Source organism: Alnus glutinosa, chromosome 3 (genome assembly GCF_958979055.1).
Source record: "Alnus glutinosa chromosome 3, dhAlnGlut1.1, whole genome shotgun sequence".
Classification (NCBI taxonomy): domain Eukaryota; kingdom Viridiplantae; phylum Streptophyta; class Magnoliopsida; order Fagales; family Betulaceae; genus Alnus; species Alnus glutinosa.
In genome coordinates, this window is record NC_084888.1 from 12,455,441 (window position 1) to 12,467,862 (window position 12,422).

At 34.5% G+C, this 12,422-nt stretch overlaps 1 long non-coding RNA gene across 1 annotated transcript; it reads right to left on the bottom strand.

Moving 5' to 3' along the window:
* Positions 1–1,167: 1,167 nt before the first annotated feature.
* On the bottom strand, positions 1,168–2,870 carry LOC133862534 (uncharacterized). Its single transcript, XR_009899239.1, has 2 exons — positions 2,763–2,870; positions 1,168–1,674 (listed from the first exon to the last, which is right to left on the bottom strand). It is a non-coding gene; the product is annotated as an uncharacterized LOC133862534 (long non-coding RNA).
* Positions 2,871–12,422: the final 9,552 nt, after the last annotated feature.

The window sequence follows — 12,422 nt, forward strand, 5'->3', positions numbered from 1 at the left end:
CTCTATTATTATTTGTGCCGATAACTACTAACCTAGCACCTAAAAACCCTAGATTTCTGCATTCTGCCAGAAACCATTAGAATGATACAAGGTATCATTAGGATGGTTATTCGAACAATACCATTCGAATGATTCGACTAGCATTAGAATGGTGGGTATTCATCCATCTTCTCCGAAGCTCCATTCTTCCAAACTCCTAGTTCTAGCTCCTTTTTCATTTTTGCCTTAAAAACACCTCATTTTCACCTTCTAACATTGCTTTAGGCTTAAAAGAATACTATTTAAAAAAAGAATACTATTTAAAAAAGATTACAACTTTACATCTACAACCATGTTCTCCTTTAACCAACCCTTCTAAAGGCCTATTGATCTACACATCAACACATCAACACATCTAAGAGCTAAAGATCTATCATTTGCGGTGTGAAATTCATTCTAGAACATATAACCCTTAAAACTCAAATTTTTAACCCTAAAGCTAAAGTTTATCTTACAAAAAATCCTTGCTTTTCACTTAAAAATCCAACACTTACACACTCTCACAAAAATAACAAGCAACATAACTTAAACTTAATTCAAACACAGCATAACGACATGCAGCAAAGGATGAGGTGAGGGGTTACCTCGCTTGAAGATTTGAAGTCCAAGAACCCTAAGACTTTGAGAAATCTCCTCTCTCTCTCTCTCTCTCTCTCTCTCTTGCTCTTTCTCTCTTTGGAGGCTTAGGTGAGTAAAAAATGGGCATTTAGGGTTTGTTTTAGGGCATTTATAGGCCCTTCCCTGTGCTGGTGCAGATTTGGCTTCTTTTGATTCGCATGTAGATTGTTGCAATTCGGACGGTCCCTGAACCATTCGGGCGGTATTTAAATTACAAATCCGACGTGGAGCGTTCAAATGGTTATCTAATGACTTTCCTATTTTACCATTATATACCACTAGCATGTAACCCGCGTCATGCGTGGGTTTTTACTACTTAAAATTGTATAAGAATAAAATTAGAAAGTAATAAATAATATTCAAAGTAGCTTTAAAAAAAAAAAATTAGAATGCTACATTTAATTTTAAAAACTAAATAAAAATTTAAGAATAAGAATGAAAATACGTAAACATATATAGATGTTAATTCAAGAAATATTTTACACATGTGTAGGAATTCACAAAAACAAAGAACAAAATAGTACACTCACATAATTAGAATAACTTGTATTCAATATTTACAAATTGGATAACCTGTATTAAAATGCTACATAAAATTTATCAAGTCTATAAACATGAAATTTGAGAATTTATAATAGACAAATTGAAATATGTCAAGCATGATCGTCCTCATTGTCGGAGGACTCAGGCGGTGGTGCATTTATCTCTTCCAGACACTCCAAATCAATCATGTGGTAAAAATTAATAACTTCAGGAGTTTGATGCAAGTGTTGGTAGCGACTTAGTGATGTTGCCCTCTTAGGATCAGACGCGCACGCATGAGCGAGTCCCCTGTCTGATATCCCTTCTCGATGTACCTGAACACATCGTCCCCTCCCACGACTGACGCTGGGAGTCCTCACCATGAAAGGACGCAAACGGAGGACTTCATATTTCTCGCGACACGCCCAGCGTACCAGACTGAGTAAGCGTCCGTTGGGATCTCGTTCATCTTTCTTATGATGTTTGTCTGTCATGCTGCATTCCAAAATATAGATTAAAGGAACCCAATAGAAAATCATTTCAACTAAAGAAAATCGCACACTAACCGTAATCAAATAATGAATATTAACAATTTATAAACTACCAAACATGAAGCGAAATATTATGAATATTGTTTTCTTATTATCATATAAATTGTACCTTCAAAATGAAGGGCAATATCAAGGTAACTGTAACTCACAAAACATTATATATATTACTAAATTATATAATTATCAACGTACATATTCTGCTTAATTTGTGATATGAAAATTGAATGACGTAAACTAAAAAAAGTATAGACACACGACTTTAAATTATTTAAGAATATGCACGATTATTGCAAATTATTTTCAAATTAAGCAAAAGAAATCACATGTATTGAATATTTACATTTACTAAATTTAATTCAAGAGAACAATTACATAATATTGTAATGCACAAAATAGTGTAAAACAAAAAGAACTGGATAAAGACTAACAAACAAATAATTATCCATTTTATAAACTAATTTTTATTGTATTTTATATTTTAATAATAGCCATCATCAAGCACACCCAATCCTTCTTATATATATGTAGACTTTCATAATATTGGTTGTATATGCATTCTTTTAAATTTACAAATTTAATGTGCCAAATGTGATAGTCATTTTCTATCTATCCAACAAAACTAAATTCATATAAATTTAAATATGTTAAAATATTTATTCCCGTAGTAGTAACAGAAAGGAATAGACAGACAAATGCGATGTTTAAACATTCAATTGGTTTAAAAACTAAATAGTGTAATTCTGATTACAATAATGAATTCAAAAATAAAAAGTTTAAATGCCTATTTTGAGAGAGAATTGGAGAGATCACCTATATTAAGTATTTTTAAACATTAATTCAAAAGACATTATAAATAATATGGTGACTTGACTAAAAATTAAGTACAGGAGAAGGAAGAAATAGCAGTTTAGGAAAAATTTAAAAATGTGACGACATTTATACCAATAGCATGTTCAAGTAGAAGAGAAAGAAATAGAGTATTTAGACTCTTCCTTTGTGAAGTCAAATAAAATAGTTTGAAGAGGAACTTACTTTAATTTGAAGAAAGAGAATGTGGCCAGCTTCACGTTTCTTGCAAACTATTTTTAGAGAGAATCGGAGAGATCACCTATATTTAATAATTTTAAACATTAATTCAAAAGTCATTATACATAATATGGTGGTTTGTCTAAAAAATGAATCACAGGATAAAGGAAAAATAAAAAATAACAGCTAAGTGAAAATTTTAAAATAAATGCTACAAATAAATTAATTTTTTTTTTTCCCCTAATACCATAATTTCTATTATATGAGAACACATTGCCTACACCATTGTCCAAACTATGCAGTGAGTGACTCAGTGGACAATTTTGAAGAGCCTTAAGCCATTGAACTTTTCCAATGAATTAACAAATTTACGTAATTTTTCTTTTGTTTAAAGAAAATTGTACTTCTAAATATGATGAAATTACCAAAGTTTAAAACCTAATTACAAACTTCCTAAACATAAATTCCGAGTATTCTAAGCATAATTTCAGGAATTAACTTTAAAAAATCTAAACATAATTTCTCGGTCTCTCTATCGTGATGAAACAAACAGAGAACATTGTGCAATTTGTGGGATATAAAATGTGTTTGATTTTGTGATTGAAAGCTTTTTTGTTATTTGTAGTGCTTTAAGCATGTATTAATATTAGGTAGAACATGAATGATTATAGTTAGGATTATTATATATATATATATATATATATACAAAAGGAATTATAGCAGAAGTTGTTAGGCGTTGGAGTTGGTCTTGCAGATGCAGCAACTACGTATAATAAAAGCTTTTGACAAAAATATCTTAAAACCAAAACAAAAACAAATTTAAGATGCCATTTCTTGTAATCCAAAAAAATAATTAAAAAATAATAAAAGGTACGTCTAGATTCTTCTTGAGTTTGCCATGGAGTCGAACAAAGTAAAAGAACCTTCCCTTTGTATCAATTGATTTAAAGGATACTCCAGTAGTTTCCTCGAAAAGCAAGAATTTTTTTATTCATATAAAAATGAATAACTGGGCGAGAGGCAGTGATAAGACCTCATCGTGCTAAGCTTTGAGTGTTTTCAAAAGTCGAGAATCGTAAGCCAAAATTTCATCCTAAAAATGCCCTTTCTCTCCAAAATTTCATCCAACAAACGAATTCCAACCTCTCTTACATGAGAGAAGGGCAAAATGGAAAATATGAATTTTACTCAATTTTTTTTATGGTGCATAGAGACGTTGGGCTGATTATCTGCTGTCTACGTCACTGACATGCGCACGTCTCAAGGCCAGAAATAAAATGATGAGAAGCAAATAAAAATAGAAAGACCAACGGTGCACATGGTATTGGCAGGAAGGAGAGAAAGAGCTCTTTCTGTTACGGTTGGTTTTGAATTTCAGTTCGACGGGAAGGCGAAGATTCTCTCCGATCTGTAAAAACAACGGCTGACCCGGCGACCTTCTTTGAGAAAATGGACTGAAACGACAGCAAGTGAGGATCATTTATCTTAGTCTTTTCTTCTTCTTTTTCCTTTTTTTTTTTTTTTTTCGCGGTTATAGATGCTTGTTTTTTGGTCGAGTAATTTTGATCTTTTGTTCCAAAATAAGAACTGCAACTAAATCTCAACAACATTTTCTATCGTTCTGCAATGTGTTTTCAAGAATTTTGAAGTCCTAACCCAATGAAGGGGATTATTTTTTAAAAAAAGGCAGTAGGAAGAAGATGAACGAATGGTTATGAATTCGCTAAATTTCTTGGTTTGGTAACAAAGATAACAACCGAAAATCATATGCAAGAACACAAAAAATAAAAAAATAATTTTTTTTTTTAAAAAACAAATAATCTTATAATCTTAAAATACGTATGATCCTCACAATCTACGAACAGAGAAAACTAACAATCTACAAACAGAGAGAATGGGAAGCAATGGGAAGCAAACGATTTTTCGTTGTACAGTGTGATTTTGTAGATGCTTATTTTTTTATTAGGTAATTTTGATATTTTGTTCTGAAATAAGAACTGCAATTAAACCTCTACAACATTTTTCTGTCGTTCTACAATGTGTTTTCAAAGAAGACAGTAGGAAGAAGATGATCGAATAGTTTTTACAAAAAATCATATGCAAGAACACAACAAATTACAAATTAAGTTAATAAAAATAAATAATCATATAATCATTTACATATGATACTCATAATCTACAAACAAAGAAAACTCACGATGAAGAAACAGAGAGAGTACCTTTTGATAGATCGGATGCTAAGATAGTAAGATAGCAATAGGAAGCCAACAGTTTTTCGTTGTATAGAGTGTTTTGTAACTGCTATGTTGTTGTATAGAGTGGTTATGTAACTGCTATGAGCCTTTTTGCCTTTAAATATTGTAAGAAATAACCGCTTCAGTTATTTGAAACAACCGTTTTTTTTTTTTATAGGCAAACTAAATGTTTAAAAGTTAAACTTAACTAATACGCATTCCTTTGTTGCAGTTTTGGGAAGCGGTTTTTTTTTTTTTTTTTTTTCAATGAGAAGCAGTTGAATTGATAACTAAACACATGATTGACACTTGTCTGAATAATAAAATGCCACTTGTCACAATATTATGCATTCCTCCTACTGGTTCCTCTATTATATATATATATGATATGATATGATTCGAACAATCTCCGAGCAATTTTTTTTTCGAAGTGTTTAAAATCTCATTTGCTCCCATTTTGAAACTTCATACCCAATTTCACCTTAATTATTATCTCTTAAGCCTTTATTAAGGCGTTCTTAATCCTGATTTGGAACAGGGTATTAGACTTCATATCTGAGCCATGATTTTCACACGATTTTGTAGGTCAAAATCTAGTGCAGAGGATAGGATGGCTTTGGATTAGGTACAATAGCCTGATTTTTAGGCCAAAATCTAGTTCTCGAGGATGATTTTCTTCAATATGAGGATTTGGTACAAAAAAAAAAAAACTAGACTTCTTTTGTTCAAGTTAAGTTTTTTTGGTTGTCGCCTCCTTCGCATTTTCAGCTTTTACTAGTATTTACAAACCCTAATTATGGCGTAACAACTTCGGATCTCTCTCGCTCTCATCCCCTTCTTCGATCGCTCTCTTAGAGAGTATGTTTTGATTCACTATACTGTTTTATTAAGCTTTTGAGATCATCGTTTAGTACAATATTGCAGACAAAGAAGGCATTAATTCTTGAAGCAGTCCAAGGTGTTCCTCTGCTAAGAATTAATTCACATTTTGTTTTGACTACACCTATATGGTCTGTTGTAACGCTCCAAAAATCTTACCTAACTAAAGGCGCTACTAACTACATGTGACCTTAATTACGCAGTGAAAAATATCATAATTCCCGTTATACAAAAGTCTGAGTAGCGAAAAATTTAAAACTTTTCTCATTGCATCAATAGACCAGAGTTTCTAAATTCCCAGAGAACAATAAATATTACATAGGCTTATCCAATCCATAAAATATAGGTCAACATTTCTCATAAATTATGTAACATTACATATCATTATGTCTATTTACAAATTTGCAGTACTTAACTATATATAGCTATTTAAATGCCTCACTTGACTACTGAAATAACTTGAATTACTATTCCTTTGCCACCCCAATAACTCTTTCGTTGGTTTTACTCTTTTATTCTTTGTAATTATCATTATAGGCGGAAGGGTGAGTCCATGACTTAACAAGTAAAATTCAATCGAAACAATGAGTGATGTGAGCCATATTTTACTCTGACAAAATCTCTCTTTTGTTGAACAAAAGAGTATTAGCATTATGAGTTTACCGCAAAATATGCCATGAGAAAACTTTCTAAATAAAATAACATAAAAACTGTCGTTTCTAAATTGCTTGCATAATAAATACTAATAACTTTTTTTTTTTTTTTTTTGAACAAATCAGGATACCATCTTCATTGATAAAAACTGACTCAAATTAGGGTCTAGCTAGGGAGAACTTGCTCCCTAAGTACAATAGGAAAAATATGAGTAGGAATATCCTCTTACCAAACATGATTTTGCCTAAGGAAACCGCCTGTAAATACTAAAAAATATAATGTTCTAACATAAAGTACTGTATTTTCTAATTTTTGCTGGCTAACTATTCTAACTTTTACCCTTGGCCTAATATTGCACAGTCAACCCCACATGCACTCAGGGTTTGCGCGTGTGGCTATAGAACATTCTATACCAAATTGTGAAGACACTTCCTTCATCCAATCATGACTGTGCTGACACCATAGGTGGCACACATGCCTAACTACTGTGTTGATGCCATGGGGCACACAACCATGATTCTGGGAAATAAGCAACTTCGTCAAACAAGCCAATGCCAAAATAAGCCAACTCCAAAACAACGTTAAAAACAGTGTCTTAAAGGGACTAAGCTATAAAAGGTACGTAAAAGAAAACAAACACATACAACATAATGAAGGCATCATTAAGAGGGATGGATAATCTCGTACTACATGTGCCTCGCTGGGGGTAGGGTATTCGTATTCCTCGGGTGTCATGAATGAAGTCTTCGAAGTGGAAATTTGTAATCGTCAACCTCGGGATGACCTACAAGTACGCCCTCTTTGAAAGCTTCGAACCCGCTTATGAAGCTGTTCGACCACCCTTACTCTCGACCTATAAAGACCAAGAAAATAAATTGGGAGTTTAGCAATTAATAAATTACATTTATTAAATAGATGGGGTAAATAATTATATTTTAGGTAATAATATTTATGTTAAGAAAATAAAATAAGTCTAGGTTAAAATAAGAGAAACTAGAGTAATAATAATAATGGGTTCTAATAGAATAAATAATTAATTGAATAGATTGAGTGTAAATAAATAAATGTAGGGTTAGATGTTAATTAATAAATGATGGAAATAAAATAAGATGGGGTCCTACTATAATTTGTAATAGTTGGAGGCTTTAATTAAAAGAGAATCCTATCTTGCCACGTGTCATCACCTAACTGGCTAAGAGAAGATTACCCCATCTTCTCCCAACCACTCAGATTGCGCCACGTGTCACTCACCCTATCTCTTTTCTTTTCTTTTCTTTTTCTCTCTCTCTCTTTCTCCCTCACGCACATTTCCCCCATTTCTTCTTGAGAAATGATTGGGCGCCACCCCCACATACCACTCCTCACCACCTCACTTACGAGGCAGGTGTATATATATATATATATTTTTTTAAAAAAAAAAAAACCTGAAACTCTAATTTCCCCCCAACCCCCCCCTCCCCCGCCTCATGCTAAAACCCCTCTCCCCTCTCCCCTCTCTCTCAACTCTCTCTCTCTAGCTCGCTCGCTCGCCGGCCAACCGTCCCTCTCCGACCGCTCGCTGATCACTCGCTCTTCGGCCTATGATGACCCTATAAATGCCACCCATGTTTCAGATATTCAAAGCTTCCGGTCACCATGTGGGTAGTCATGAGACTCCACGTTCGGATACCACCGGCACCGGTCGTCGCTGTCCGGAACAAAAGGAGGCGGATGCCTTCGGCCATGGCCAACGCGTCTGGCTAGATTGAAGTGTTCTTGGCCTTGGCTGTCCAGTCAAGCAAAGCTCGAGCAACTCAGCTATTCGGGGCAAAGGGAACCCGATCATCGCTTCCGTCCGAGCTGTGATCTGTAGAAGTTCTAGAAATTCTCACACATGCAAAGAAAATTCGCATAGTCCAAAAAGCTACCAACGTCTGCCACGTTGATCTCCCCCTGTAATAGACCCATTCGCAAAACAGGTATCCTTGAACCTTCTAGAAGCTCCAGGAGCCATTTCCTCTCATTTTTCCGCCAGTTTCTCTATCTTCGGCAGCCTCTTTGGCGGCGTTCTCTGCCTCTGACAGCGGAATCCATCTCCGGCGAGGTTTGTTTGTACTATTTCTCCCTCTCTCTCTCTGCTCAAATCCCCCCCCCAAACCGCCGTCCCCCCCCCCTCTCTCTCTCTCCCTCTCTCTCTGTGCTCAAATCCACCCCCCCCCCCCCAAACCGCTGCCCCCCTCTCGCTTACCGGTCAAGCCCTTTCCGCTCCCCCAAATTTTTTTTCCTCCCCCAAACCACCGCCCCCCTCTTTCTCTCCCTCTCGCTCGCCGATCGAGCCCTTTCCTCTCCCCCATATTTTTTTTCCTCCCCCAAACCGTCACCCCCCCTCTCTCTCTCTCCCTCTCACTCGCCGGTCGAGCCCCTCCCTCTCCCCCAGTTTATCACAAGCCGCACGATTTCCATTTCATATTCAATTTCGTAGCTACAATTTTGATTTCTAGGTATTTTTTGGGAATAAAGAGGCTTGTGATGCAATGGTCTGTTAAGGAGCTTCAAGGTAAAAGTCTGCAGAAGAGTATCAGGAAACTGTATCTTGCTGCTGTGTATCATTTGTGGTTGCAGAGGAATGCCCTGTTACCTGATCGCACACCCAAGACTGAGGAGCAGCTCGTAGCTAGAATTAGATGGAAAGTCAAGACTAGATTGATAGCTAAGTTCCATTCTAAGTGTAGCTAGTGTTTTCTGGTTTTGATGTTGTTTTTTCATTGTTTTTGAGTTTCTGGTTGTGCTGCTTGGTGTTGTAGCTTGTTTGTAGTTCTTTTTGGAACTCTTGATTCCAGTCTTTACTGGAGTGTTGTACTAATGTGTTTGGTGGGGTTTATTTTATTTTCAGGACTTATAATGTAACTTTTAACATAATGAATTGGGTTGAGACATCCTCATGATGTTTCCTATAATGTGAAATGTGATAATGAACTGGGTGAAGGTTTTAGCTTTCTTTATTTCTAAAAAGAAAGGAAATTCTGAATGGGTGAATGTATTTTATGTGTGTGGAAAATTTCTAGCCTTGGATTTCTCTTTGGTTGTTGAAAAATTGTAAATTGAAAAGGGAACGTGTTGGTGAAGAAAAGAAAGTGACATCTTCAAGATGGTAAAAATGATCATACAGCGTCAATATCATCATGTCATATTTTTTAGCTTTAGCAAAAGGGAATGTAAAGTTCTTGCGAGAGGGAGCATGCTCCTGATTTGTTATATGTTTCAAGGAGCTAACTATGGTTAGCTTGATCATCTTGTTTTATTTTATTTTTTACATGTAGATTTTATAGAAAAATAACTTGGAATTAATTTTGCATTCCTTGAGCAATTTTTGTGATGTGCAATACTTGTAGATACAATATATATAGATTCATTTCTTTTTCAATTTTTAAGTATTTTAAGTGACCCATAACGAATCACTTTTGAATGTTCTTTTCAGAACATTGTTATTCTAGTCAAATCGATTCTAGATTGCTTTGACCACCTCAATAAACACAATGGAACTTTTTTTTTTTTGAAGAGCATAGCAATGGAACTTAAATGTTCACAAAATCAACTATTACATTGCTTCATAACAAAGAGATTCATAATAACGTAACTCTTTTTTTAAGAGCATAACAATGGAACCTAAATATCCACAAAATAAACTATTACATTGTTCCATGACAACGAAATCCAAAAAGAGATATCCATAACAATGGAACCTAAATGTCCACAAAATTAACTATTACATTGTTACATAACAAAGAGATCCAAAAAGAGAGATCAATAACAATGGAACCTAAATGTTCACAAAATCAACTATTACATTGTTCCATAACAAAGAGAGAAAAAAAAAAAAGAAAAAAAAAAGAAAAAAAAAAAAAAAAGATCCATAACAATGGAACCTAAATGTCCACAAAATCAACTATTACATTGTTCCATAACAAAGAGATCCAAAAAAAGATCCATAACAATGGAACCTAAATGTCTACAAAATTAACTATTACATTGCTCCATAACAAAGAGATTCAAAAAGAGAGATTCATAACAATGTAACCTAAATGTCCACAAAATCAACTATTACATTGTTCCATAAAAATCATACGTGATTTCCCAACATGGAAGTAATGACCTGCATCAAAATACGGAAACTTTCGAGCTCTGCACCAGTAATTGTGGGCAAGTTACGTGGATTGTTGAGTATGGCATGTACTTCATTATAGATGGGTCGCACATACATTGTAATTGATGGGTCAGTTGGGATTATGGCATTAGCAACATCTGTCATCCAAGCAAATTTTTGGGCAAAATTGATATTTATACAATAGGTTAATTGCCGCAACAAGTGAAGCAACACTACTTGGCTCAAAGGGAGAGGATCCATAGTCAAGACCCACTGCAGATTAACCTGAAAATATCAACTCCAATAAACATGCGTCTAAAATAAATAAATTTCAATAACTAACGTACACAATACAATATATAAAACTTTACCTTATAGCATAGCCAACTTAGAAGTGACATATCACCTCTTCGTATGGTTGCAGTGAAAGCCTCTTCATATTTTTGTTGGCTTATCAATATGGATAACTCATTTATTAGATCAATCGACAAAGGAGCCTAATGCACATATGAGAAACCACATAAATGGAATGCCTACACAATGAATTAAAAAAATACATGTAAACTATACCTAAAAAAAAACAATTTCATGGTGACTACTTAAGGGTTGAGCCATTGTTGATGCTAAAGCGATGGAATCCTACATAAGTACATGAAATAGCAAATAATTATAAAACTCATAAACACATTTCAATTCAACTACTTCTATCAAAATCTAACCACTTCTATTGAACAGATACAATTAAGTACATGAAATATAAATAATCACCTGAGTATGAATTATATGACCGCTTTGATCGTGACTAGGATACGACAATGAAGTTTGACATGCAGTGTCTTGATCTTTTGTTGCTTTGGAGGTCTATAATTAAAAAAAAAAAAAAAAATGGTTGTTTGAATGTGTTTTGAACGAAACGCAATTGAAATCTATATTTGAGGAAGTATACATGTTTTTAAGTATAAGGGAAAAAAATGTACCAACTTGATTTTTTCGTCTCTTCTGTTTCGCATTGTTGTCACTTGGTGGCTTCCTTGATGCTTGGGACTTCTTAGCCGCTTGTTCTACGGTAGGCACTTTCTTGGCCACTTTTTCTATAACCGGCACCTTTCTCTTTGACAGTGGCTTTCCTTTACGCTTAACCTTAATTGGACTAAGCACCTTATTATTACTTTGACCGACTTCATTACAGCTAGAAGATGTGATAACTGAAATGTGATGGGAAGAGTGACTTGGCGCCAGCTTTAAGGCACTATACTTCTCCCTCAACTTATCAACATCATTCATCAAATCCATACAACGTTCTACGTTTCCTGATGTGAGCAACAATACTCCTTCAAAATTCTTTTTGAGCTTGTCATATATTTGGGCATTAGGGTTATCACCAAAATCATCATAACTACTCTTAATCATAGAGTATTCTCGCTTTATATCCTTCCTCCATCTGTCAAGAATATATCTTGATGGCAACATTTTCACATTCTTTGCCATTAACACAGAAATAGAATGCCTACACAAGATGCCTCTTAATTCAAACAAAGCACAAGTGCACTTCACTTCCAATTCATCTTCATTGAAGTCAACAACATATTCAATAACTTCATAGGTAGACATCGCACCTTCACTTCTAAGCACCTTATTCTTACAATACATAACTTTCCCAAACTGGTCATGAACTTCTTTGAACTTTGCATTTGTGTAAACATCTTGAAACTGCTTCTCCAAAGATAAGAGGCTTGAACATGGGATTGTGCGATTAAAAGAATCAAAATCAGCATT